The 26,218-nt window shown below is 39.3% G+C and overlaps 1 protein-coding gene across 2 annotated transcripts in view; it reads right to left on the reverse strand.

The window, feature by feature from the left end:
• LOC128644938 (uncharacterized) overlaps positions 1–13,633 on the reverse strand; it is a 102,436-nt gene extending 88,803 nt beyond the window's left edge. The window contains exon 1 of one of the 2 annotated variants that reach the window (XM_053697611.1): positions 13,570–13,633. The gene's annotated coding sequence lies outside the window, so the exon portion shown is untranslated. Of the gene's footprint in view, positions 1–11,930; positions 12,114–13,569 lie in introns of those variants that run through there. The other variant, XM_053697612.1, reaches the window with a different exon arrangement.
• Between the last annotated feature and the right edge of the window lie 12,585 nt (positions 13,634–26,218).

A 26,218-nucleotide genomic window follows, 5' to 3' on the forward strand; every position in this document is an offset into this window, starting at 1 on the left:
TGCACAGGTTTTGGTATGCGGATCTTGTCCGGATGGCCTCTTGCCAACCGTGGACTCTTCCGTTAAGACCAGACCTTCTGTCACAAGGTCCTTTTTTCCATCAGGATCTGAAATCCTTAAATTTAAAGGTATGGAGATTGAACGCTTGATTCTTGGTCAAAGAGGTTTTCTCTGACTCTGTGATTAATACTATGTTACAGGCTCGTAAATTTGTATCTAGAGAGATATATTATAGAGTCTGGAAAACTTATATTTCTTGGTGTCTTTCTCATCATTTTTCTTGGCATTCTTTTAGAATACCGAGAATTTTACAGTTTCTTCAGGATGGTTTAGATAAGGGTTTGTCTGCAAGTTCCTTGAAAGGACAAATCTCTGCTCTTTCTGTTCTTTTCCACAGAAAGATTGCTATTCTTCCTGATATTCATTGTTTTGTACAAGCTTTGGTTCGTATAAAACCTGTCATTAAGTCTATTTCTCCTCCTTGGAGTTTGAATTTGGTTCTGGGAGCTCTTCAAGCTCCTCCCTTTGAACCTATGCATTCATTGGACATTAAATTACTTTCTTGTAAAGTTTTGTTCCTTTTGGCCATCTCTTCTGCCAGAAGAGTTTCTGAATTATCTGCTCTTTCTTGTGAGTCTCCTTTTCTGATTTTTCATCAGGATAAGGCGGTGTTGCGAACTTCTTTTGAATTTTTACCTAAAGTTGTGAATTCCAACAACATTAGTAGAGAAATTGTGGTTCCTTCATTATGTCCTAATCCTAAGAATTCTAAGGAGAAATCATTGCATTCTTTGGATGTTGTTAGAGCTTTGAAATATTATGTTGAAGCTACTAAATCTTTCCGAAAGACTTCTAGTCTATTTGTTATCTTTTCCGGTTCTAGAAAAGGCCAGAAAGCTTCTGCTATTTCTTTGGCATCTTGGTTGAAATCTTTAATTCATCTTGCCTATGTTGAGTCGGGTAAAACTCCGCCTCAGAGGATTACAGCTCATTCTACCAGGTCAGTTTCTACTTCCTGGGCGTTTAGGAATGAAGCTTCGGTTGATCAGATTTACAAAGCAGCAACTTGGTCCTCTTTGCATACTTTTACTAAATTCTAACATTTTGATGTATTTTCTTCTTCTGAAGCAGTTTTTGGTAGAAAAGTACTTCAGGCAGCGGTTTCAGTCTGAATCTTCTGCTTATGTTTTTCATTAAACTTTATTTTGGGTGTGGATTATTTTCAGCAGGAATTGGCTGTCTTTATTTTATCCCTCCCTCTCTAGTGACTCTTGTGTGGAAAGATCCACATCTTGGGTAATCATTATCCCATACGTCACTAGCTCATGGACTCTTGCTAATTACATGAAAGAAAACATAATTTATGTAAGAACTTACCTGATAAATTCATTTCTTTCATATTAGCAAGAGTCCATGAGGCCCGCCCTTTTTTTGTGGTGGTTATGATTTTTGTATAAAGCACAATTATTCCAATTCCTTATTTTATATGCTTTCGCACTTTTTTATCACCCCACTTCTTGGCTATTCGTTAAACTGAATTGTGGGTGTGGTGAGGGGTGTATTTATAGGCATTTTGAGGTTTGGGAAACTTTGCCCCTCCTGCTAGGAATGTATATCCCATACGTCACTAGCTCATGGACTCTTGCTAATATGAAAGAAATGAATTTATCAGGTAAGTTCTTACATAAATTATGTTTTTGTAACATGGCACAAAGGTTTGGTCCTATTAACCCAAATTAAAGTCAGTGCTACTGTTGTCGTCAGGATTAATCTGTTGTATATTTATGCTTTTACACATCCATGTGTTGCTAAATCATGCAACCTTAAAGAGATATAAAACACACATTTTATTTTTCATGATTCAGATATAGAACATGCAATTTTAACCCCTTAGTGACCGAGGACGTGCAGGGTACGTCTGAAAAAAAAAGGCAGTTAACGCCTGACGACGTACCCTGCACGTCCTCGGCTAAAGTGAGTGCTGGAAGCGATCAAGATCGCTTCCAGGCACTATTACAGTACTGCAGGGATGCCTCGATGTCTGGGCATCCCTGCAGTGCTGTTACGGAGTGCCGGGACCGGAGCGATCACTCCCCCTTGAGTGATCACTTCCGGTTTTGCTCCACGTGGAGCCCGGCAGTGCAGCAGAGCATCGGAAGCGATCGGACACGCTTCCGATGCTCTGCTAGTGTGCTAAGTGCCTCGGTGGGTCGAGGCACTTAGTTAGTAAATAAATTAAATAAAAATTAAAAAAAAAAAAAAACGGTAATAAAATAAAAAGCCCCCACATATAGCCCCCCCCCTCCCCCATGAGGCTTCCAAAATGGCGATGCCCGGTGCATCATGGGGCCTCTGGGGGTGTCCCTAGCCTGTCTCACCATAGGGGCAAGCTAGGGTCACCCAATCTGAGCCTTCTTAGAAAAAAAAAAAATAATAATAAAATCTCCCATTTGTCTGATCAGGTCAATATTTGTAAATATTGACTCTGATCAGTGTGGATCTCCCTCCCTCTCCTCACTTGCTATTTTGTTGGAGAGAGAGAGAGACCTGTATTTCAGCAGAGAGAGATTTATTTCTTTTATTTGTTAAAAAATTTAAAATCCAAAGGCTATCAAATCACTATAAATCACTGGCAGTAGCACAGCTGCACTTTTTTTTGCTGTCTGTGCATTTTTTTAGGGGTTAATTTTTGTTGTTGTATTTTTTTTTAAAAACCCAAAGGCTCCTTTCAGAGCCATTTAGCTAATTTAATTTAATTTAAAGACTATTTAACCCCTAGCTTGCCAGTGATCGCTATACATCACTGGCATTAGCATAGCTGTACTTTTTTGCTGTCTGTGCATTTTTTAGGGGTTAATTTTTGTTGTTGTATTTTTTTAAAAACCTAAACGCTCCTTTCAGAGCCATTTAGCTAATTTAATTTAATTTAAATAGTATTTAACCCCTAGCTTGCCAGTGATCGCTATAAATCACTGGCATTAGCATAGCTGTACTTTTTTGCTGTCTGTGCATTTTTTTAGGGGTTAATTTTTGTTGTTGTAATTTTTTAAAAACCCAAAGGCTCCTTTCAGAGCCATTTAGCTAATTTAATTTAAAGAGTATTTAACCCCTAGCTTGCCAGTGATCGCTATAAATCACTGGCATTAGCATAGCTGTACTTTTTTGCTGTCTGTGCATTTTTTTAGGGGTTAATTTTTGTTGTTGTAATTTTTTAAAAACCCAAAGGCTCCTTTCAGAGCCATTTAGCTAATTTAATTTAATTTAAATAGTATTTAACCCCTAGCTTGCCAGTGATCGCTATAAATCACTGGCATTAGCATAGCTGTACTTTTTTTTTAAAAAACCCAAAGGCCATTTAGTTAATTTAATTTAATTTAAAGAGTATTTAACCCCTAGCTTGCCAGTGATCGCTATAAATCACTGGCATTAGCATAGCTGTACTTTTTTTTAAAAAAAAACCAAAGGCCATTTAGTTAATTAATTAATTTTGGTTTTCTGTGACAGATACAAAAATGTCACAGAAAAGATATAGTGCTGAGGAGGCGTATGCCATCCTTGCGTCAGAGTCAGATGCCTCTATGTCTGACTCAGACCCCAATTTTGACCCTGCCATATGCTCAGATACATCATTAGATGCAGTCTCAACTGATAGTGATGTATCTGTGGCTGCTAGCCCCCCTGCCAGCCCCCCTGCTAGCCCCCCTGCCAGCCCCCCTGCTAGAAGGAGGCGTGTTGCTGCCATTGCCGCTGAAGAGTGGGTAACGCCTCATCTCCAGAGGCCAGATATCCCACCCTTCACAGCAAATGCTGGCATAAATATAGATGTGGCAGGTTTTAGCCCCCAACAGTTTCTGGAGGTGTTTCTGGGTGATGATGTATTGGGGAACATTGTCGCCCAAACTAATTTATATGCCCATCAGTACCGTGCTGCAAAGCCTGAAACATATTTGGCAAAGCAGCAATGGGCCCCCATCAATGTGCCAGAATTTAAAAAATTCTGGGCATTGACTATGCTGATGGGCATCATAAAGAAACCCTCCGTTCGCTCCTACTGGAGCAGTAGCCCCATCTGCTCTACCCCCATTTTCTCCCAGAGTATGTCGAGGCAGAGATATGAAATGATTCTTCATTTCATGCACTTCAGCGACAACAGCCTGTGCCCCCCTAGGGAGCATCCCCAATTTGACAGGCTGTATAAAATCCGCCCCCTGATTACCCACTTTTCTGCCAGGTTTGCAGAGGCTTATACACCTGGAAGGAATATATGCGTTGATGAATCCCTGATGAAGTATAAGGGAAGGCTGGGATTCAAGCAGTATATTCCTTCCAAGCGCTCCAGGTATGGGGTAAAGGTGTATAAGCTCTGTGAGAGCGAGACTGGGTATACTCAGGCCTTCCGGGTGTATGAGGGAAAGGATAGCCACCTTGACCCTCCAGGTTGCCCAGAACATATGGGAACCACTGGCAAGATTGTCTGGGACCTGATATTACCCCTAATGAACAAAGGGTATCACTTGTACTTAGACACTTTTTATACAAGTGTCCTTTTGTTCAAGCTACTGTATTGCTTTGATACAGTAGCTTGCGGTACTATTAAAAAGAACCGCAAAGGTTTCCCAGGACAACTTGTACGCACCCGGCTACGAAGGGGGGAGACCTCAGCTCTGCGCCAAGAGGAGCTGTTGGCACTTAAGTACAGAGACAAGAAGGATGTATACCTTCTTACCACCATCCACACAGAGAGGACGGTGGCGGTCTCTGTACGTGGCAGAGCTGAGATCATAAGGAAGCCAGTGTGCATCAAGTCTTATAACCGACATATGGGTGGGGTTGATCTGGCAGATCAGCTGCTGCAGCCCTACCTAATTATGCGGAAGACAAGGGCCTGGTACAAAAAGGTTGCAATTTACCTAATGCAGATTGCAACCCAGAACGCTTTTTTGTTGTTCAAAAAAGCAAACCCCGGAATGAAACAGACTTTTTTTACAATTTCAGCTCCAGATCATTTCGGGGATTTTGTACCATGATGCACCTGCTCCCCGGGCGGTGATGGGAGAGAGCAGAGTTGGGGCTACTCATTTTATTTTTAAAATCCCCCCTACTGCCGCAAAGCAGAGACCACAAAAAAAATGCAGAGTCTGTACCAAGAGGGGGCAGAGAAGGGACACTGTATATCACTGTCCTGATTGCCCTGGACAGCCTGGACTCTGCATTGGGGACTGCTTCAAGCGGTACCATACAATGGTCAATTTTTAAAAAATAAATACATTTGCTGTTATTTTTTTTTTGTTATGTTTACTGTTAAATTTTTTGTTGTTATTTTTTTACTTTTAATTTGCCAGATTTTTACATTTCACTAATATATTTTTTTTTCTAAAATGGGGCTGTTCTTTTTTTTTTTTTTACAAAAACCCCTGTCAAACCTATGCATGGGGGACATAGGTGTTCTCAAGGTGCCTTGCAGAAAACAACCTGTAGTATTTTTTTTGCACTAACTTACAACAGTCTCTCCTAAATCATAGTCAAAAAGCAATGTGTGTGTAAAAATGAAAATTGAAAAAATGCCACCATACACTTTCTCCAATTTTTTTAGCTAAAACAGTTACTTCAAATGCATCAAAGCACACCATATACAATACCTTGGGGTGTCAACATTTCAAAAATATGCACATTCATGGCAATAAATAAAAGTGGGGTTTACAATAGGCCCCAAACTAAAGATAGGCCTATCAGAAGAAATACTCTCACTTAATAACTAAAATCACAAGTCATAAAATTGTAACATAACCTTCCCAAAATCCTGGCAAACCTATGCATGGGGGGCATAGGTGTACTCAGGGTGCCTAGCAGAAAACAACCTGAAGTATTTTTTTGCACTAACTTACAACAGTCTCTCCTAAATCATAGTCAAAAAGCAATGTGTGTGTAAAAATGAAAATTGAAAAAATGCCACCATACACTTTCTCCAATTTTTTTAGCTAAAACAGTTACTTCAAATGCATCAAAGCACACCATATACAATACCTTGGGGTGTCAACATTTCAAAAATATGCACATTCATGGCAATAAATAAAAGTGGGGTTTACAATAGGCCCCAAACTAAAGATAGGCCTATCAGAAGAAATACTCTCACTTAATAACTAAAATCACAAGTCATAAAATTGTAACATAACCTTCCCAAAATCCTGGCAAACCTATGCATGGGGGGCATAGGTGTACTCAGGGTGCCTAGCAGAAAACAACCTGAAGTATTTTTTTGCACTAACTTACAACAGTCTCTCCTAAATCATAGTCAAAAAGCAATGTGTGTGTAAAAATGAAAATTGAAAAAATGCCACCATACACTTTCTCCAATTTTTTTTAGCTAAAACAGTTACTTCAAATGCATCAAAGCACACCATATACAATACCTTGGGGTGTCAACATTTCAAAAATATGCACATTCATGGAAACAAATAAATTGGGGTATGTTAAAATACCCCCAAAAAGACAATAGGCAAAGAAAATATGTTAAATGTGAAAAAAAAATCACAAACGCATGTTGGACATTTGGCATTACACCCCCCGAACAAGCCAAGAAACTTATGCATAGGTGGTATCACTGTACTCAGGAGATGTTGGTGAACACATATTGGGGTCTTCTTTGGCAGTAACACATAACAGGAGCTGAGAATTCATGTCTAAAGTACAATGTGTGTGAAAAATAACACACAAAAAATGACTGCCTAATAGTTTGACAAAGAATTAGTGCATGGAAAGTGTTAAAATACCAGCATTTGAAATACCCTAGGGTGTCTACTTTTCAAAAATATATGGTTTGATGGGGGTAAATTACATTGGCCGGCTTCAGAAATGTCCTACATAGGACATGGGTGCATGGGATGTGAAAATTCCAAGTTGAAAAACTGGAATGCGCCCCCTAAAAATAAGGCCTTTTAGCCCCCAGAGAACCCAACACACCTATACATGGGTGGTATCACTGTACTCAGGAGATGTTGTTGAATACATATTGAGGTTTTTTTTTGCAGTAACACATAACAGGGACTGAGAATATATGCCTAAAGTACAACGTGTGTGAAAAATAACACAAAAAAAATGACTACCCAAAAGTTTGACAAAGACTAGTGGTTGAAATAGTGCATGGAAAGTGTTAAAATACCAGCATTTGAAATACCCTAGGGTGTCTACTTTTCAAAAATATATGGTTTGATGGGGGTAATTTACATTGGCCGGCTTCAGAAATGTCCCAAATAGGACATGGGTGCATGATGACAGATGTGAAAATTCCAAGTTGAAAAACTGGAATGCGCCCCCTAAAATTAAGGCCTTTTAGCCCCCAGAGAACCCGACACACCTATACATGGGGGGTATCACTGTACTCAGGAGATGTTGTTGAATACATATTGAGGTTTTTTTTGGCAGTAACACATAACAGGGACTGAGAATATATGCCTAAAGTACAATGTGTGTGAAAAATAATGCAAAAAAATGACTACCTAAAAGTTTGACAAAGACTAGTGGTTGAATTAGTGCATGGAAAGTGTTAAAATACCAGCATTTGAAATACCCTAGGGTGTCTAGTTTTCAAAAATATATGGTTTGATGGGGGTAATTTACATTGGCCGGCTTCAGAAATGTCCCAAATAGGACATGGGTGCATGATGACAGATGTGAAAATTCCAAGTTGAAAAACTGGAATGCGCCCCCTAAAATTAAGGCCTTTTAGCCCCCAGAGAACCCGACACACCTATACATGGGGGGTATCACTGTACTCAGGAGATGTTGTTGAATACATATTGAGGTTTTTTTTGGCAGTAACACATAACTGGGACTGAGAATATATGCCTAAAGTACAATGTGTGTGAAAAATAATGCAAAAAAATGACTACCTAAAAGTTTGACAAAGACTAGTGGTTGAATTAGTGCATGGAAAGTGTTAAAATACCAGCATTTGAAATACCCTAGGGTGTCTACTTTTCAAAAATATATGGTTTGATGGGGGTAATTTACATTGACCGGCTTCAGAAATGTTCCAAATAGGACATGGGTGCATGATGACAGATGTGAAAATTCCAAGTTGAAAAACTGGAATGCGCCCCCTAAAATTAAGGCCTTTTAGCCCCCAGAGAACCCGACACACCTATACATGGGGGGTATCACTGTACTCAGGAGATGTTGTTGAATACATATTGAGGTTTTTTTTGGCAGTAACACATAACAGGGACTGAGAATATATGCCTAAAGTACAATGTGTGTGAAAAATAATGCAAAAAAATGACTACCTAAAAGTTTGACAAAGACTAGTGGTTGAATTAGTGCATGGAAAGTGTTAAAATACCAGCATTTGAAATACCCTAGGGTGTCTACTTTTCAAAAATATATGGTTTGATGGGGGTAATTTACATTGGCCGGCTTCAGAAATGTCCCAAATAGGACATGGGTGCATGATGACAGATGTGAAAATTCCAAGTTGAAAAACTGGAATGCGCCCCCTAAAATTAAGGCCTTTTAGCCCCCAGAGAACCCGACACACCTATACATGGGGGGTATCACTGTACTCAGGAGATGTTGTTGAATACATATTGAGGTTTTTTTTGGCAGTAACACATAACAGGGACTGAGAATATATGCCTAAAGTACAATGTGTGTGAAAAATAATGCAAAAAAATGACTACCTAAAAGTTTGACAAAGACTAGTGGTTAAATTAGTGCATGGAAAGTGTTAAAATACCAGCATTTGAAATACCCTAGGGTGTCTACTTTTCAAAAATATATGGTTTGATGGGGGTAATTTACATTGGCCGGCTTCAGAAATGTCCCAAATAGGACATGGGTGCATGATGACAGATGTGAAAATTCCAAGTTGAAAAACTGGAATGCGCCCCCTAAAATTAAGGCCTTTTAGCCCCCAGAGAACCCGACACACCTATACATGGGGGGTATCACTGTACTCAGGAGATGTTGTTGAATACATATTGAGGTTTTTTTTGGCAGTAACACATAACAGGGACTGAGAATATATGCCTAAAGTGCAATGTGTGTGAAAAATAATGCAAAAAAATGACTACCTAAAAGTTTGACAAAGACTAGTGGTTGAATTAGTGCATGGAAAGTGTTAAAATACCAGCATTTGAAATACCCTAGGGTGTCTACTTTTCAAAAATATATGGTTTGATGGGGGTAATTTACATTGGCCGGCTTCAGAAATGTCCCAAATAGGACATGGGTGCATGATGACAGATGTGAAAATTCCAAGTTGAAAAACTGGAATGCGCCCCCTAAAATTAAGGCCTTTTAGCCCCCAGAGAACCCGACACACCTATACATGGGGGGTATCACTGTACTCAGGAGATGTTGTTGAATACATATTGAGGTTTTTTTTGGCAGTAACACATAACAGGGACTGAGAATATATGCCTAAAGTACAATGTGTGTGAAAAATAATGCAAAAAAATGACTACCTAAAAGTTTGACAAAGACTAGTGGTTGAATTAGTGCATGGAAAGTGTTAAAATACCAGCATTTGAAATACCCTAGGGTGTCTACTTTTCAAAAATATATGGTTTGATGGGGGTAATTTACATTGGCCGGCTTCAGAAATGTCCCAAATAGGACATGGGTGCATGATGACAGATGTGAAAATTCCAAGTTGAAAAACTGGAATGCGCCCCCTAAAATTAAGGCCTTTTAGCCCCCAGAGAACCCGACACACCTATACATGGGGGGTATCACTGTACTCAGAAGTTGTTGTTGAACACATATTGAGGTGTTTTTGGTCAGTAACATATAACAGGAACTGAGAATCCATGCCTAAAGTACAATGCGTGTGAAAAATAACACACCAAAATGACTACCCAAAAGTTTGACAAAGACTGGTGGTTGAATTAGTGCATGCAAAGTGTTAAAATACCAGCATTTGAAATACCCTAGGGTGTCTACTTTTTAAAAATATAAGGTTTGATGGGGGTAATTTGCATTGTCCGGCTTCAGAAATGTCCCAAATAGGATATGGGTGCATGACGACAGATGTGAAAATTCCAAATTAAAAAACTGGAATGCGCCCCCTAAAAATAAGGCCTTTTAGCCCCCAGAGAACCCAACAGACCTATACATGGGTGGTATCACTGTACTCAGGAGATGCTGCTGAAGACATATTGGGGTGTTATTTGGCAGTAACCCTTAACGTTCTCAGTAAATGTATTCTTGAATTGCTATTTTGTCAAAAAATCACCACTTTTTTTTTTTTTTTCAAACTTTGGCATAGATTGGTGGTAAAATAGTTGCATGGAAAGAGTCAAAATACCCCATGTTTAATACCTTAGGTTGTGTTCTTTTAAAAAATATATATATGTGAAGGGTTAATCAGGGATTCCTGACAGATATCAGTGTTCCAATGTAACTATCGCTAATTTTTTTTAAAAAAATTTGGAAATAGCAAAGTGCTACTTGTACTTATTGCCCTATAACTTGCAAAAAAAGCAAAGAACATGTAAACATTGAGTATTTCTAAACTCAGGACAAAATTTAGAAACTATTTAGCATGGGAGTTTTTTGGTAGTTGTTGAAGTGTAGGAGATTTTGAGGGTCAAAGTTAGAAAAAGTGTGTTTTTTTCAATTTTTTCCTCATATTTTATAAAAATTTTTATAGTAAATTATAAGATATGATGAAAATAATGGTATCTTTAGAAAGTCCATTTAATGGCGAGAAAAACGGTATATAATATGTGTGGGTACAGTAAATGAATAAGAGGAAAATTACAGCTAAACACAAACACCGCAGAAATGTAAAAATAGCCTTGGTCCCAAATGGACAGAAAATGGAAAAGTGCTGCGGTCATTAAGGGGTTAAACAACTTTCTAATTTACTCCTATTATCAGTTTTTCTTCATTTTCTTGGTATCTTTATTTAAAAGGACAGGAATGTAAGCTTAGGAGGCGGCCCATTTTTAGTGGGTAGATCTCGTTGAGCTGGTCATTTAAAAAGTAGATCCCAACACAAAAAAGTGTGGACACCCCTGATCTAAACCATATGTCCAAAGAATGAACAAATATCACAGTACTTTTTTAAAATGTTGCCATGTCTCAAAAAAGTGATAAGAGAATTCAAGCTCCTACCGGATGCTGCTTTGACAAAAAGAAACATATGACGTGCGTTATCAAATCCCTGGGGCCTCATGTTAAAACTTTTCTATAATGTTTTGGAAGAATTAGGTATTTTGGCATTTCAACTAAAGAATATTAGGTGTTGAGCTAGACTGTAGTCCCCGCTTATCCCAAACCGTGCAACAGTTAACAGATCAACTCTAACAATAATAGCACTCCTGCCGCATTAACAGTATGCTCTAAACCAGTGATTTTCAACCTTTTTTGCCACGCACATTTTTTACATTAAACATCCTGCGGCACACCACCATCCCAAACTTTTACAAATGACACATTGTAGCCTAATACAGTATATATATATATATATTTAAACAATTTAGTCAATTCAATTCAATTAAGCTTTATTAGCATGACAGTCACTACAACTATATTGCCAAAGCTAGAGGCACAATAATAACAATCAAAAGTTCCACGTATTGAGGCTGTTAGGGGGGTACCAGTGATGAAAATAAATTCTTATGTGATATGCAGTAGTTCCATGCAAGTAAAAGTTCCGCTTGTTAGGGCAGTAAGCAGTGCACAAGTATTGAGCCCAAAAGCAGAAACTACTGGGGCCCAAGTGATCCTACTGTTAAAGTCCCTAAGCCTTGGGGCACCAGTATAAGAGTTTCACAATCAGTGTAGGATAAGCATAAATATGGAGCCCACAAAAGACCATCAGGGCTTGGCAATCAGGCAATCATGAGAGTAAACTGAAAAATTACAAAAGTTAAGCCAGGAGGGCAAATGGTATAAAATGCATATGATGGTAAACATAAAGGTCTCACCCAGTTAAAGCAGATGTCTTCTTCTCTATGCTGGAACAATATAATTAATATCCAGGGCAATTCTCCCTGAGCTTGAGAATTCCAGGAAGGGGAGGTAAGTGGATCTGTAAAACTGTGACTGTCGGAGTGTGTAGGCCACAATTGATCAAAAGACCTCCGCAGACACAGAAAGAAAATGGCGGCCGTTCCTGCCACTTCGGCCCACTTTCCTCTATTCTTCAATTGACTATCAATCCGGACTCCGGTAATAACACGTACCTCCTGGCCAGTTACCCCGTTCTGAAGCTTGGGAACAAGTGAATGAAGGCTCCTAGGCCTCAGAGTAGGCCGCGGTGATATGTGAGCTGTTGACCCCGTCACTAACAGGCCTCCGCAACAGGGGGGGGGGATAAGAAAAAAGGACTGCAGCTGTTTGCTTGACCTCCGAAGCGGTGCCCCGACCCTACGGAGTGTCGTATATCTTTTTCTTAGATCTCTCAGTAGTCCTCGTGGCAGATAGCAGATGCCTTCAAATACATGCACCGCCACCCAAATGCGCACTGGCTTAATGGGTCTCCTCTTGCTCAGATCTCCTTGATAGGAACTTTTGTAATGCAGCTGAGGCAAGTGAAATCTCCGGAGCAGAGCCCCGACCCTCCGGAGAACTATGTGGGAGTTGAGAGAGTCTCTGCGTGTCCGGATAAATACGTAGGGTAGCAGCAGCTACCGGCTTCTGTTCCACTTCAGGAGTGCACTTAAGCAAGAAGGGCCCAATTCACGGCGGCACATCTGACTATCTGCCGTGGCACAGTGGCAGGGCCGGACTTGGAAACCAGACCGGCCCTGGAAATGTTAGAAGACCAGTCCCAGCCCCCCCCCCCCCAATATACATAACACAAACACACAAAGATTTTGTATGGCGGCATACATATTAATAAATAACATGCAGCAAAGCATATGTGCAATCAAAGGGTTAAATTACTGGGGGATAACACACAACAGTGATTTATTCTTACTCCCTTAAATCACATGCATCAGCCATGTGTTAAGCCTGTATAATTACCTCCTCAAAATATTTTTTGATGCATAAACATTGATTTTGAAGTCCCCTTAATTAATACTAAAAAAGTGGATCTATCCATTACACATACTAAAGCATCATACAAAGGCATATAAAGACATGCAGCAGTAATGCACACCTAGAAATTGTGTGTGTATGTATATATACAATTTTTAGAAAAGTATATATATATATATATATATATATATATATATATATATATATATATATACTTTTATAAAACGGTATCTTGGCTGATGAGCCCTTCTTTTAAAATTTGTATCTTTAGTGTGATGAGCCCTGCTTCTGTCCAAGTACAGTATGCATTCAAGGCAAAGAGCAGTAAATAATTCCAGGAGGGGGAGGGGGTCTGCTCCTCTGAGAAACAGTTGTGCCTTTTTGAGATCAAATACACAGTGCAGTTAACCTAGCAGAGACAGGACTGGGGTTTAAATATGTTACAGCCTTTTTTACACCCATGGGGTTTTCTGCATCTACTAGTATTTGAGCTGTTTCTCAGGAGGTTATGTGGAAGGAGATTTCTCTGTGCTCAGTGCTGTGCAGAAGGAGAGTTTTTACAGCTCAGCTACAGTTCCATACCATCTGTTTAGGCTTCAGAAGTCCCTAGGAGGAATTACAAGTTGCTCATCCTCCTCTACTCTCGTCTCCTGTGCACAGCTGGGACAGTTGGTAAGGGGGCGGGATCTGTCTAGGCATACATTGCTGGGCTGCACTCCCTAGTTCCACACTACTGCTGGTCAGGTGTCATGTTTAATGTCCTCACAAGTGTCAACCACTAGTTGGGCTATGCACCCAGGGAATTGAGCATGGGGAATAAACACTAATTACCAAAGTGATGCTGTCTTTTTCCCCATTTCAGCATGCAGCAGCCGCTCCAGAGGGACATCACCAGTTCCCACATGATTGCTGCTCCGGGGACCGGACGAGAGCCCCTCCCTCCTCCTCTGATTTGTCCGGTTAATCAGCATCTTGCTGCATGGCAATATGGGACGTGTAGTCTCCCAAACTAACAGAGTTAGCATTTAAAAAACAACGTCTTTTTAATTGCATATTCCAGTGCGGCTGCTCCCGACCCTTTCTTACCTGACCTGGTGCTCACATCATGCTTGAATCAGTGGCTGAGTGTTGCTTCACTTGCTAACGGCTCTGCCACTGCGCTCCCTCACAACTGTGCTTTGCTATTGCTAGTTTGCTGCTCTACACACACTGCAGCTGCGCCTGCCAGCCCACCGGCTGCCGGCCCACCGGGATTTTTCCCGGTGTCCCGGCGGCCCAATCTGGCCCTGCACAGTGGTTGAAAATCACTGCTCTAAACCCTTTGCAACATAGCATAATATAACTAACACGGGTGTGGTATACTATGTGTGCCCAAAAGAATACTGGCTATGGCAGATTATCCCATATTGGAAACATTGAATGTTTCTGTCGCGATCGCTCAGCTCAGCTGCTGATCGCTTCCTTTTCTCTTTGACAGTGCAGTAGCGCTTTCTTGGTTGCTATGCAACCCTGTTCCCCTCGGCCCCTTCTGCTGACGTCATTGGGCCTTCTTATTCCGGCGTCTCCTCACCTCGGGGCCTGTTTGTTCTATTCCTGGCTTGTAAGTAACTTTTGGATTACTTGTTTGAATCAAGAATTGCTGGCTTGTTTAACTCCTAACCCGCTTAACCCTTCCTGCCTGATTCCTGTTATCTGGACTATTGCTTGTTTGGACATTTCTCTGTTTAACCTCATACTGCCTGGATTACACGTTGCTGGACTTTGCTTGTTTGACCATTCTACTGTTTAACCCCATACTGCCTGATTACACGCTGCTGGAACTTTGCTTGTTTGACCATTCTACTGTTTAACCCCAAACTGCCTGATTACACGCTGCTGGAACTTTGCTTGTCTGACCATTCTACTGTTTAACCCCATACTGCTTGATTACACGCTGCTGGAACTTTGCTTGTTTGACCATTCTATTGTTTAACCCCATACTGCCTGATTACACGCTGCTGGAACTTTGCTTGCTAGACCATTCTACTGTTTAACCCCAAACTGCCTGATTACTCTTTGCTGGACTTTGCTTGTTTGACTAATCCTTCTGGTTTACCCTAATTACCTGAAGTTCTTCTCCTGACCCTGCTGTGCCATCTTCCAGTTAATTTCTGTGAGTATACTATTGCAGCTGTCGCAGGGTCAGGTCCTGGAATATACTCACAGTGCTAGAGTGTTATTCTAACTTCATTTTAGCATTTGGGTCTAACTCTGGACTTAACCTATCCTGACAGTTTCCATATAGATCCAAGACAGATACGGCTTATTTTGTGATATAATTAGAACCATTCCTACTTATATAAAGTTGGGCGTAAAGTAAAAGGATAAGCAACATATTGCAATGAGTCATAATGATTGTTCTTTGCACCACTATCTTGCAGTATATATGTTCTGTGATTACAGGAACAGAGAGTTTACTGACCGTCTCTATATTGGACACAAAGAAAAGTACTCTCCAGCTGTGATGAATAAAACGACCTTTATTGTGCATACAGGGTCCAAATAAGCAACGTCAAGCTTGACATGTAATGAATATAACAATGTTTAAATAGCCATAATGGCGCCAAATAATTGTGATTAACACATTAATATCTCCATCTAGTGGTAAAAAGTGAATACTTCATGTGTAAAAAAATGTTACAATGTGTCTACTACAAAATAGTTAATACAATAGTTTCCCTAGTGATCTTATAAATATGTATGTGCAAATATCCAAGATAAAATATAAATACAAACATAATATAATATATTTACTTATTATTAAAAGTTAAACATAAAAAATAAGTACTCATTTTAATGTAAATTTCATATAGAAAACCACAAAATTAAATAAATCTTTTTCATTTTCTAAAAAAAGGATATATATAAGAATCATCCTAAAGGGACCTTTATTCTTTTATCCGGGGGTAGATTCTTTGTCTGCAATGTTGAGATACAAATCAGACCAAGTTCCATTTCAGATGATTGCTTGTGTGCCTCAATTTGTAGTGTTCCAGGACAGTGTGGTGAAAGCTCCAAATATATGAATCTCCTTAGTTTTGTCTGAGGCGAAGAGGTAGGGATAGGCTTATGTTGATTTCTAATTTCTGTTGTGGTAAGATCCAGATGGCTTGATGTCTTCTCCTGTGGGACCATCGGTAGGTCTTCTGAGGGTGGGTGCGTATGCTGCAATGGTAAATTACCGGTCTGCTCATCCCTTATTTCTGGTGGTTGATCAATTAGGGCAAGAGTTATACAAATTAGAGTACAATCCTCTATTTTTTCTTTACTTTTCTGTTAAGGTCACTCATGGACCTATAGTACTATAGCAATCTATATAAAAGAGTAAAGATAACATAACAAAAGTTGCATCCTAGTAAATAGGAATCAAAAACCATAACTTAGCATGCAATTAGTAAATGAGACAATACTATGTATTGACAACATTCTACCAGTATAGACAACTGTAAACATAAGCAACCATAAATGGTATAATGGCCAACATACAGGGATATGGACATTTTAAAATGCATTGTTGATAATTATAGAGGCAGACTACATTCATCACCCAGGGTTAATGTTGTAGGGCAATTATAATTGTACCTTATATTATGCTTGTGGAGCCATCTAATGGTCAGTTAATAAGCTGTCAGGTAGCCCATGTTAAAGATTTGGTGTTATAATAATAGTATACAGTTTTAAAAAAAGTTGGGGTACAAGTGTATGTCAAATAGTCAACGTTAAATCCATTATCATTAGAAATACGAGGCCTCAAATACCAAAGAGTGTGGAATGGGATTATGGCTTTTAGCAATATGCAGTTCCCATTTACAGCTCAGGGCACAAGCTGCAATGTGAGGGCTAAGTTTATAGTAAAGCTTTTAGGTCTTGTCTGGTATAAAGCATTTTGGATATGAGGGGGATTTGAGATAAATGTGTTTAATTGTTACCCCACTGATATGGGTGTGTTTGGAGAGAATTCAAGCTCCTACTGGAGTCTGCTTTGACAAAAAGAAACATATGACAGTTTGTTATCAAATCCCTGGGGCCTGATGTTAAAACTTTTCTATATTGTTTTGGAAGAATGAGGTATTTTGGCATTTTAACTAAAGAATATTATGTGTTAAGCTAGACTGTAGTCCCCGCTTAGCCCAAACCGTGCAACAGTTAACAGATCAACTCTAACAATAATAGCACTCCTGCCGCATTAACAGTATGCTCTAAACCCAACATATCATAATATAACTAACACGGGTGTGGTATACTATGTTTACCGAAAAGAATACTGGCTATTGCAGATTATCCCATATTGGCAACATTGAATGTTTCCATAGACAGATCCAGCTTATTTTGTGATATAATTAGAACCATTCCTACTTATATAAAGTTGGGCGTAAAGTAAAAGGATAAGCAACATATTGCAATGAGTCATAATGATTGTTCTTTGCGCCGCTATCTTGCAGTATATATGTTCTGTGATTACAGGAGCAGAGAGTTTACTGACCGTCTCTATATTGGACACAGAAAGGACCTTTATTCTTTTATTCAGGGGTAGATTCTTTGTGTGCGATGTTGAGATACAAACCAGACCAAGTTCCATTTCAGATGATTGCTTGTGTGCCTCAATTTGTAGTGTTCCAGGAAAGTGTTTTGAAAGTTCCAAATATATGAATCTCCTTAGTTTTGGCTGAGCCGAAGAGGTAGGGATAGGCTCATGTTGATTTCCAATTTCTGTTGTGGTAAGATCCAGATGGCTCGATGTCTTCTCTGTGCTGGGGTCCTGTGGGACCATCAGTAGGTCTACTGAGGGTGGGTGTGTATGCTGCAATGGTAAATTACCGGTCTGCTCGGCCCTTATTTCAGGTGGTTGATCAATTAGGGCAAGAGGCAAAACTGCAGGGATGCTTAGTGTGAGTCCTTTTGAGCTAGGTCAGTCAAAACTCGATAGAAGCCATTGACAAAGGAGACTCTGAGCAGCCTGTGGCATGACACTTCAGTCAGAAAAAACATAGCGTCTCGAGTTTAAGGACTATGTTAATAGACTACGTACCCCCAATGTCTAGGGGAGGCAATAGAGCTAAGGCACTCCTGAGGAGGGAGACGAAGTAGATCTATACACTTGACACAATGATACCAAGGGGACTCAACACCCATTTGGACTTTAGTCCTTTCTATAACTAGCCTCTGAAGAGTGAAGATAGGAGTGTGTTTCAAGACACACCTACTAAGCTGTTTACTCAGATGATCTACGAAAGATGTTCCCTGTTAAGGCTTCGCCTGAAGAGTAAAGAGCCTAACAATCATATTGCTATTTACATGAACTGTAAAGATATGCAAATGTCATCCTAAAAAGAAGTATTTATTATGGCTACTTTTCGTGTATTCTCTTGATTTGTTTTAGCAACATTAGACAAACAACTTTTTTTCCTTTTGGATCACGTCTCATCCACTGACCAATAGTATGATTTTAATCTCGTTACTCTTAAATTCAAATTATAACGGATTTTTTGGCAATAACAATATCCAAAATATCAAAATATAATTTTTTCAATGAAAAGCTTTCTCCTGTCGTAACTTATTCTTGTAAGATCTTTATCAGTTGAACAATTAGTTCTCCAGGCTGATGATCTTTATAAACGTTACCTCCGGGTTCCACAGAGCTGATGCTTGTTCCGAGCCGCACACTTATTCCCAGTGAGAAACTCTTGTTCCCGTTATAGCCAAATCTTTCACAATCTTTTTTCTTGCCTTCCGATGACACGGTTTACTGCTGCAATTATGTCTCCCGGCTAGTCGATCTTAATTGGCACTTTAGGGTTCACACAGAGCTAGTAATCCTCACTTTGCCGATTTTTCTCCAAGCAGCACACTTAGAGGGTATCTGAAGTAGCAACATTACGTTCTCAATTGATTACTTTCCAAGTCTTCCAGTATTCTCCTTTTTTATTCTCCTTTTTTTTTTTTTTTTAAGATTTTTATTGAGGTTATGTAAATATATAACAATAAACAAAAGTTCAATTGCATATATACATTGGGTACAGTAATATTTGTATAGCTTTTACAATCATGAAGAAAGTATTGAATTACCATGTACATAACAGCATATAATTAGAAAGGTAATACGGTACCATTGTACAAAACACTGAATATAAATGTTGGAACCTCATTTTCTATTTTATGTAGGAGATTAAAAGAAAAAAGTCACACAATATCATCTTAAACCTCATTTTGCCTTTTTTTTTTAAATAAACCTTCTGTTCAGAACTAGCTGGGCCACTCTTGGGCCCCTGGTCACTTATAGGGGTAAACAACAGAAGGTGGGAAATATAAGACCACTTTTGGGCCTTTGTAGAACTAAGCATAGAAATAAACGGTTATCAATAGAAGCACAGAACTACATGCGTTATTAACTTGAGTTTTCAACAGCTAGAAAAAACAACAAAAAAAATAAATAGGGGATACTATAGGGAGAGATATCAATTCAAGGACTAGAATTTCTCACTGATAAGATGTAGGGCCATTATTGAACCCTCATAACTATAAATATATATAAGTGTTGAGGAAATTAACTAAAATTATTGTAATTAAGCACAGATAGATTAAGTACAGGGATTCATCTAAATGATGCCTATGGGGCAATCCAAAGCCTAAATAAATTTCAAACCATATTTTCTTACCCCCTGGAATGTATTGAGGCAACTTGTGGACCTCTAGTAAGAAAGACCCGATGGGCACTATTGAATCCCAACTAATACCTCTAGCCAGCATAGTAATAGTAGTCATCACATGAAGAGGGCTGAAACATATCAAACAGAATATGGGAGAAAGTCTAACCAAACATTCAGAGTACGTATCTATGCCAGGGACTGTACATATATCAGGACTGGAAAAATATTTCAAATAAACTTTATACCCGCTTGTCTATGACCCACTAGGCCTGCGTTAGCATTATTACTGGAATTAAAAGACATTGCCTTTAATAGTGTATATACCCACTGATATACAATTGACTATTATACAATTGACAAGCCCTACATGCTCTTTATACTATAAATATATGTACTAATATAACTGGTCAAATGAGCCCTAGGTATATAACTCTGGAACAGTTCTATCAAACATGAAGAAGTATGGTCTCAGCCTATCGAAATAACCTCAAAGCTCACATTAAGCACTTTTTGGGCTCCATCTCAGCAATGATACACAAATTTAACATTTTGTAGAGTGTCCAGAGGCACGTGAATGAAATATAGAGGAGCTCCTATACATGACGTTACATATTAACTATGGCTATTCACTATAGATTACCAATTATAGGAAGTCATTACTAAGTAAAGGAAATATATGTCTGCCTTTTTTCTCAAGTTATCTTCTATACATATATATATATTTTTAAAAGGCACCTTTCAAGGATCTTGAAGCTTCGCACGTGTGACTGAACATTTAGTCTGCTTTAGCATACCGATCCGAGAATCACTGTGACCTCCCCATGGCTCCGTTAAAAGTATAAGCTTAAAATCACACATACATTTGAGCAAAGGTGCATATATATATATATATATATAAATGGGATAGATCAAAATATATAAATAATCAGGGAGACAATCTGAACAGCTATTAAAGTAAATCAGTCTGAACGTTTCATCATGTATAGCTGAGGGCTTAAAATGATTACTATGTGGGCCGAAGGAATATTTTCACTGACTTGCATCACAGTTTTTTTAGCGGGTCTGAAACAAACATTGTATCCTCCGATTAATATGGTTCAATATTGTAGTTCCACACTATCTGGCTCTTAGCAAATAGTTCAGCCGTCCCGTCCCCAACCGCATTGTATGCGCTGGGGCCACAGTACATCTCCAGGCTAACACGTAGACACAGTGTAGCCTAACATATCCCTCTAGACGTAAACTCGTTTGGTGAGGTACTGTACCGGAGCCTGGTCTCTGCAGCCTCGTTGAGTCCCTCTGACTCCAAGCTCCGCTTCTCCTGCTCCACTGGGTTCGGTAGACTCTGACTCTGTTTCAGGTAAACTACGTTCCCTGCTACAAGCAGCCGTCTCGCAACTGGTTCCGGTGTCCCTTCTCTTGTCAGAGGGATCCGGTTCCAAAGTTTCCCCGCAGCATGATGCCTAGCGAAGCGGCAAACTCCATATTCGATGCTTGTCTCTTGACAACCATTTACTTAGTTTAGTAAGTAAATTACCTACACTTACTGCAATAATGATTTAAGATAAATTGGATTTAGTAGCTATAACAGAGACATGGTACAATGACTCTCACGACTGGGAAACAGTCATACCTGGTTACATCTTGTTTAAAAAAAATAGAGTAGGTAAAAAAGGGGGCGGAGTTGCTCTGTACGTGAAAGACAATATTAAAGTAACTGAAATTGTAGAAAAAAATGACAATGTAGAAAGTGTTTGGGTACTATAGAAACTGAAGGGAAACAGGTGTTTAGAATAGGAGTAGTATATAGACCACCATTACAGGATGAAGCATCAGACAATTTATTAATTGATGAAATAGCCAAAATTACAATGAAGGGCAATGTTATTGTAGTGGGGGACTTTAATATGCCTGATGTAGACTGGGAAGTACCTGTTGCCAAATCAACTAGAAGTAAATATATCCTGGAATCTTTACAAGGGGAATCTCTTGAGCAACTAGTAAAAGAACCAACACGAAAAGGAACTATATTAGATTTAGTACTTACAAACAGTGATATAGTATCTGAGGTGTCTGTGGGTGAGAACTTAGGCTCTAGTGATCATCAGTCTGTATGGTTTAATATTCAGGCAAAGGTACTAAGCAACCATAGTAAAACAAAAGTCTTAGACTTTAGATCAACTGATTTTTCTTACATGGGCAGATACCTAGATGAATCCCTAAAAGGGACGGCACAGATTACAGGAGTACAAGAACAGTGGGAATATTTTAAAAATGCTATTCTAGATGCAACTAAATACTGTATTAGGCTTGTTTGTAAAAGTAAAAGTAAAAGAAAACCAATCTGGTTTTCAAGAGAAGTAGCACATGCAGTTAAGACAAAAAAGACAGTCTATAAAAAATTCAAACTCACTGGCTCAGAAGAGGATAAAGAAAAATGGAGAACCCATCAAAAGATGACAAAGCAGTTAATCAGAAAGGCTAAAGCTAATGCAGAAGAGAAAATAGCACAATCTGTAAAAAACGGTGACAAAACCTTCTTTAGATATATCAGTGAAAAGAGAAAAACTAACAGAGGGATAGTTAGACTCAAGAATGAGGATAGAGTAGTGGAAGAAGATAAACAAATAGCAAACTGTTTAAATGATTACTTTTGTTCAGTCTTTACAACAGATGGTAAAGATAGTGAGATTCTATTAAGGGATGTTACTGTAAATAATAATGTGAGTAGTACTTTTCTTTTTACAGAGGAAGAGGTTAAGTTAATAAGTCTGTGGGTCCAGATAATATTCATCCAAGGGTTCTAAGAGAACTTCGATCCGTAATAGCTACTCCATTAGCTGATTTAGTTAATCAGTCACTTCTAACAGGAGTTGTTCCAAAAGACTGGAAAATTGCCAATGTAGTCCCTCTTCATAAAAAGGGTAGTAGGGAAGATTCTGCTAACTATAGGCCAGTCAGTTTGACCTCAATTGCAGGGAAATTAATGGAAACTCTTTTAAAAGAAAGACTTGTATCTTTCATTCAGACAAACAACTTAGAAGACAAAGGACAGCATGGTTTCACTGCTGGAAGATCATGCCTGACTAATCTAATTGATTTCTTTGACCATGTAACTAAAATAATAGACCAGGGGGAGCCGTAGATGTTGCATATCTAGACTTTAACAAAGCATTTGACACCGTCCCACACAACAAACTTATTCACAAAATGTATTACCTTGGAATAGATGCTAAGATTGTTAAGTGGGTAGAATGCTGGCTTAAAGATAGACAACAGAGGGTTTCAATTAATGGAGTACATTCAAATGAGGCATCAGTTACTAGTGGTGTTCCCCAAGGGTCAGTTATTGGGCCTGTTTTGTTTAACATGTTCATAAGTGATATTGGAAGTGGGCTTAAGGGGAAGGTTTGCTTGTTTGCTGATGATACAAAAATTTGTAACAGGGTAGATGTTCCAGGAGGAGTTGATCAAATGAACTGTGATATTAATAAACTAGAGGACTGGTCAAATAAATGGGATCTGAAATTTAATATTACCAAGAGCAAAATTATGCATATAGGATCAAAAAACCCAAAGGCCCATTATAGTCTCAATGGTACATTACTGACTGTAATTAAAGAAGAAATGGATTTGGGAATTATTATTTCAGATGATTTAAAATTTGGTACACAATGCCGCAGTGCAGCCCGCAAGGCAAGTCAAATGCTTGGTTGCATTGGAAGAGGTTTTAGTAGCAGAAATAGCAAGGTTCTTATGCCACTTTACAGATCATTAGTTAGACCAAATCTGGAATACTGTGTACAGTTCTGGAGACCATATCTTCAGAAAGATATAAATTAACTAGAAGCTGTCCAAAGGAGGGCTACTAAAATGGTACATGGTCTAAAATATAAAACGTACATAGAAAGACTCTATGATCTAAATATGTATAGTTTAGAGGATAGAAGGGAAAGAGGTGACATGATAGAAACCTTCAAATATATGAAGGGACTTAATAAAATAGAAGCTGAAAGCATTTTTCACAAAAAAATAAATGCCAAAACAAGGGGTCACAATCTAAAGTTAGAGGGTAGTAGATTCAGGAGAAATTTGAGGAAGCATTTTTTTACAGAAAGGGTGGTGGATTCATGGAATAAACTTCCATTTGAGGTGGTAAACACAAAGACTGTAAAGGAATTTAAAAATGCCTGGGACATGCATAAGGCTATCCTAAGGAAAAAGTAACATGTAATATGGGTAGACTTGATGGGCCTTTTTGGTTCTTATCTACCGTCAAATTCTATGTTTCTATGTTTCTATATTCGACTGGGGAGGCAGCCTGCTGTAGTGCATACACTTTATTGTGCGCTATTCTCCTGGTTACCTCGTGGCACCCTAGCCCCTGCTGTGATAGCGGCTCATGACGGGCAATAATATCAGACTCCTGGCTACCGAATATTTTTTCAGATTTCTTAGCGGCATCTGGCTCCGTTACACCTGCCCGGTCTAGTGGAGCCGTTTTATGTCTCAGGTGGTAAGCTTCCATTAGGCCAGTCTCGCTTTCCATAGCGATCACAGCCCCAGATGTGCGCAACACTTTTGTCAGTTCCTCCTCAACAGAAGACAAATGAGCACTTAACAGTTGAATAATACTGCAACTTAATTGATCAGCCATTGTAAAATCTAGCCGATATTCTCACTTCAGCACAACTGGCTGAATATACTGATAAATCAGAAACGTGGAGGGTAGAGAAAGGTAAAGGCCGCTATGAGACCTCTGCTGCGTACCTTCTCTATTTCCGGCTGCTTATTCTTGAAAATGTACATATAACCTATGTATCTGCTCCTGGAGTGATGCTTGTCCTAGTTCTAGTGAAGAAAATAGGGTCCATAAGTTTTGGGAGAGACAAACAGCAGTTTTATCATCCCACACAGTCAGACAAAGCTTAACAAGCAGCCATCTTAGTCGGTGGACAGACACGCCCCCCATTCTCCTCTTTTTTTGTTGTATTTGCTGCTGTTGCTGTTAATATAGATCTATATTAACAGCAACAGCAGCAAATACAAGAGAGAATACTGGAAGACTTGGAAAGTAATCAATGTAATGTTCAGCTAGGAACACATATGTACACACATATAAACATATATACATGCATTGCCCCTGTCTTTTTTAACCTAGTCTCTATTGAGACATTTTGCTGTTTTTATGTGACCGAATAAAGTTTATACTTTTTACCTTAAGAAGCACCATGTGGATTACCTTTGTTGCAAGCAGTGTAAATACATATATACAGTGGGGCAAAAAAGTATTTAGTCAGCCACCAATTGTGCAAGTTCTCCCACTTAAGAAGATGAGAGAGGCCTGTAATTTTCATCATAGATATACCTCAACTATGAGAGACAAAATGTGGAAACAAATCCAGATAATCACATTGTCTGATTTGGAAAGAATTTATTTGCAAATTATGGTGGAAAATAAGTATTTGGTCAATATCAAAAGTTAATCTCAATACTTCCTATATATCCTTTGTTGGCAATGACAGAGGTCAAACGTTTTCTGTAAGTCTTCACAAGGTTGTCACACACTGTTGCTGGTATGTTGGCCCATTCCTGCATGCAGATCTCCTCTAGAGCAGTGATGTTTTGGGGCTGTTGCTGGGCAACACAGACTTTCAACTCCCTCCAAAGGATTTCTATGGGGTTGAGATCTGGAGACTGGCTAGGCCACTGCAGGACCTTGAAATGCTTCTTACGAAGCCACTCCGTTGCCCGGGTAGTGTGTTTGGGATCATTGTCATGCTGAAAGACCCAGCCACGTTTCATCTTCAATGCCCTTGCTGATGGAAGGAGGTTTGCACTCAAAATCTCACAATACATGGCCCCATACATTCTTTCATGTACACGGATCAGTCGTCCTGTTCCCTTTGCAGAGAAACAGCCCCCAAAGCATGATGTTGCCACCCCCATGCTTCACAGTAGGTATGGTGTTCTTTGGTTGCAACTCAGCATTCTTTCTCCTCCAAACACGACGAGTTGTGTTTCTACCAAACAGTTCTACTTTTGTTTCATCTAACCATATGACATTCTCCCAATCTGCTTCTGGATCATCCAAGTGCTCTCTAGCATACTTCAGACGGGCCCGGACATGTACTGGCTTAAGCAGGGGGACACGTCTGGCACTGCAGGATCTGAGTCCCTGGCGGCGTAATGTGTTACTGATGGTAGCCTTTTGTTAAGTTGGTCTCAGCTCTCTGCAGGTCATTCACTAGGTCCCCCCGTGTAGTTCTGGGATGTTTGCTCACCGTTCTTGTGATCATTTTGACCCCACGGGGTGAGATCTTGCGTGGAGCCCCAGATCGAGGGAGATTATCAATGGTCTTGTATGTCTTCCATTTTCTAATTCTTGCTCCCACAGTTGATTTCTTCACACCAAGCTGCTTGCCTATTGCAGATTCAGTCTTCCCAGCCTGGTGCAGGTCTACAATTTTGTTTCTGGTGTCCTTCGACAGCTCTTTGGTCTTCACCATAGTGGAGTTTGGAGTGTGACTGTTTGAGGTTGTGGA

This window comes from Bombina bombina, chromosome 1 (assembly GCF_027579735.1).
Source record: "Bombina bombina isolate aBomBom1 chromosome 1, aBomBom1.pri, whole genome shotgun sequence".
NCBI classification, from domain to species: domain Eukaryota; kingdom Metazoa; phylum Chordata; class Amphibia; order Anura; family Bombinatoridae; genus Bombina; species Bombina bombina.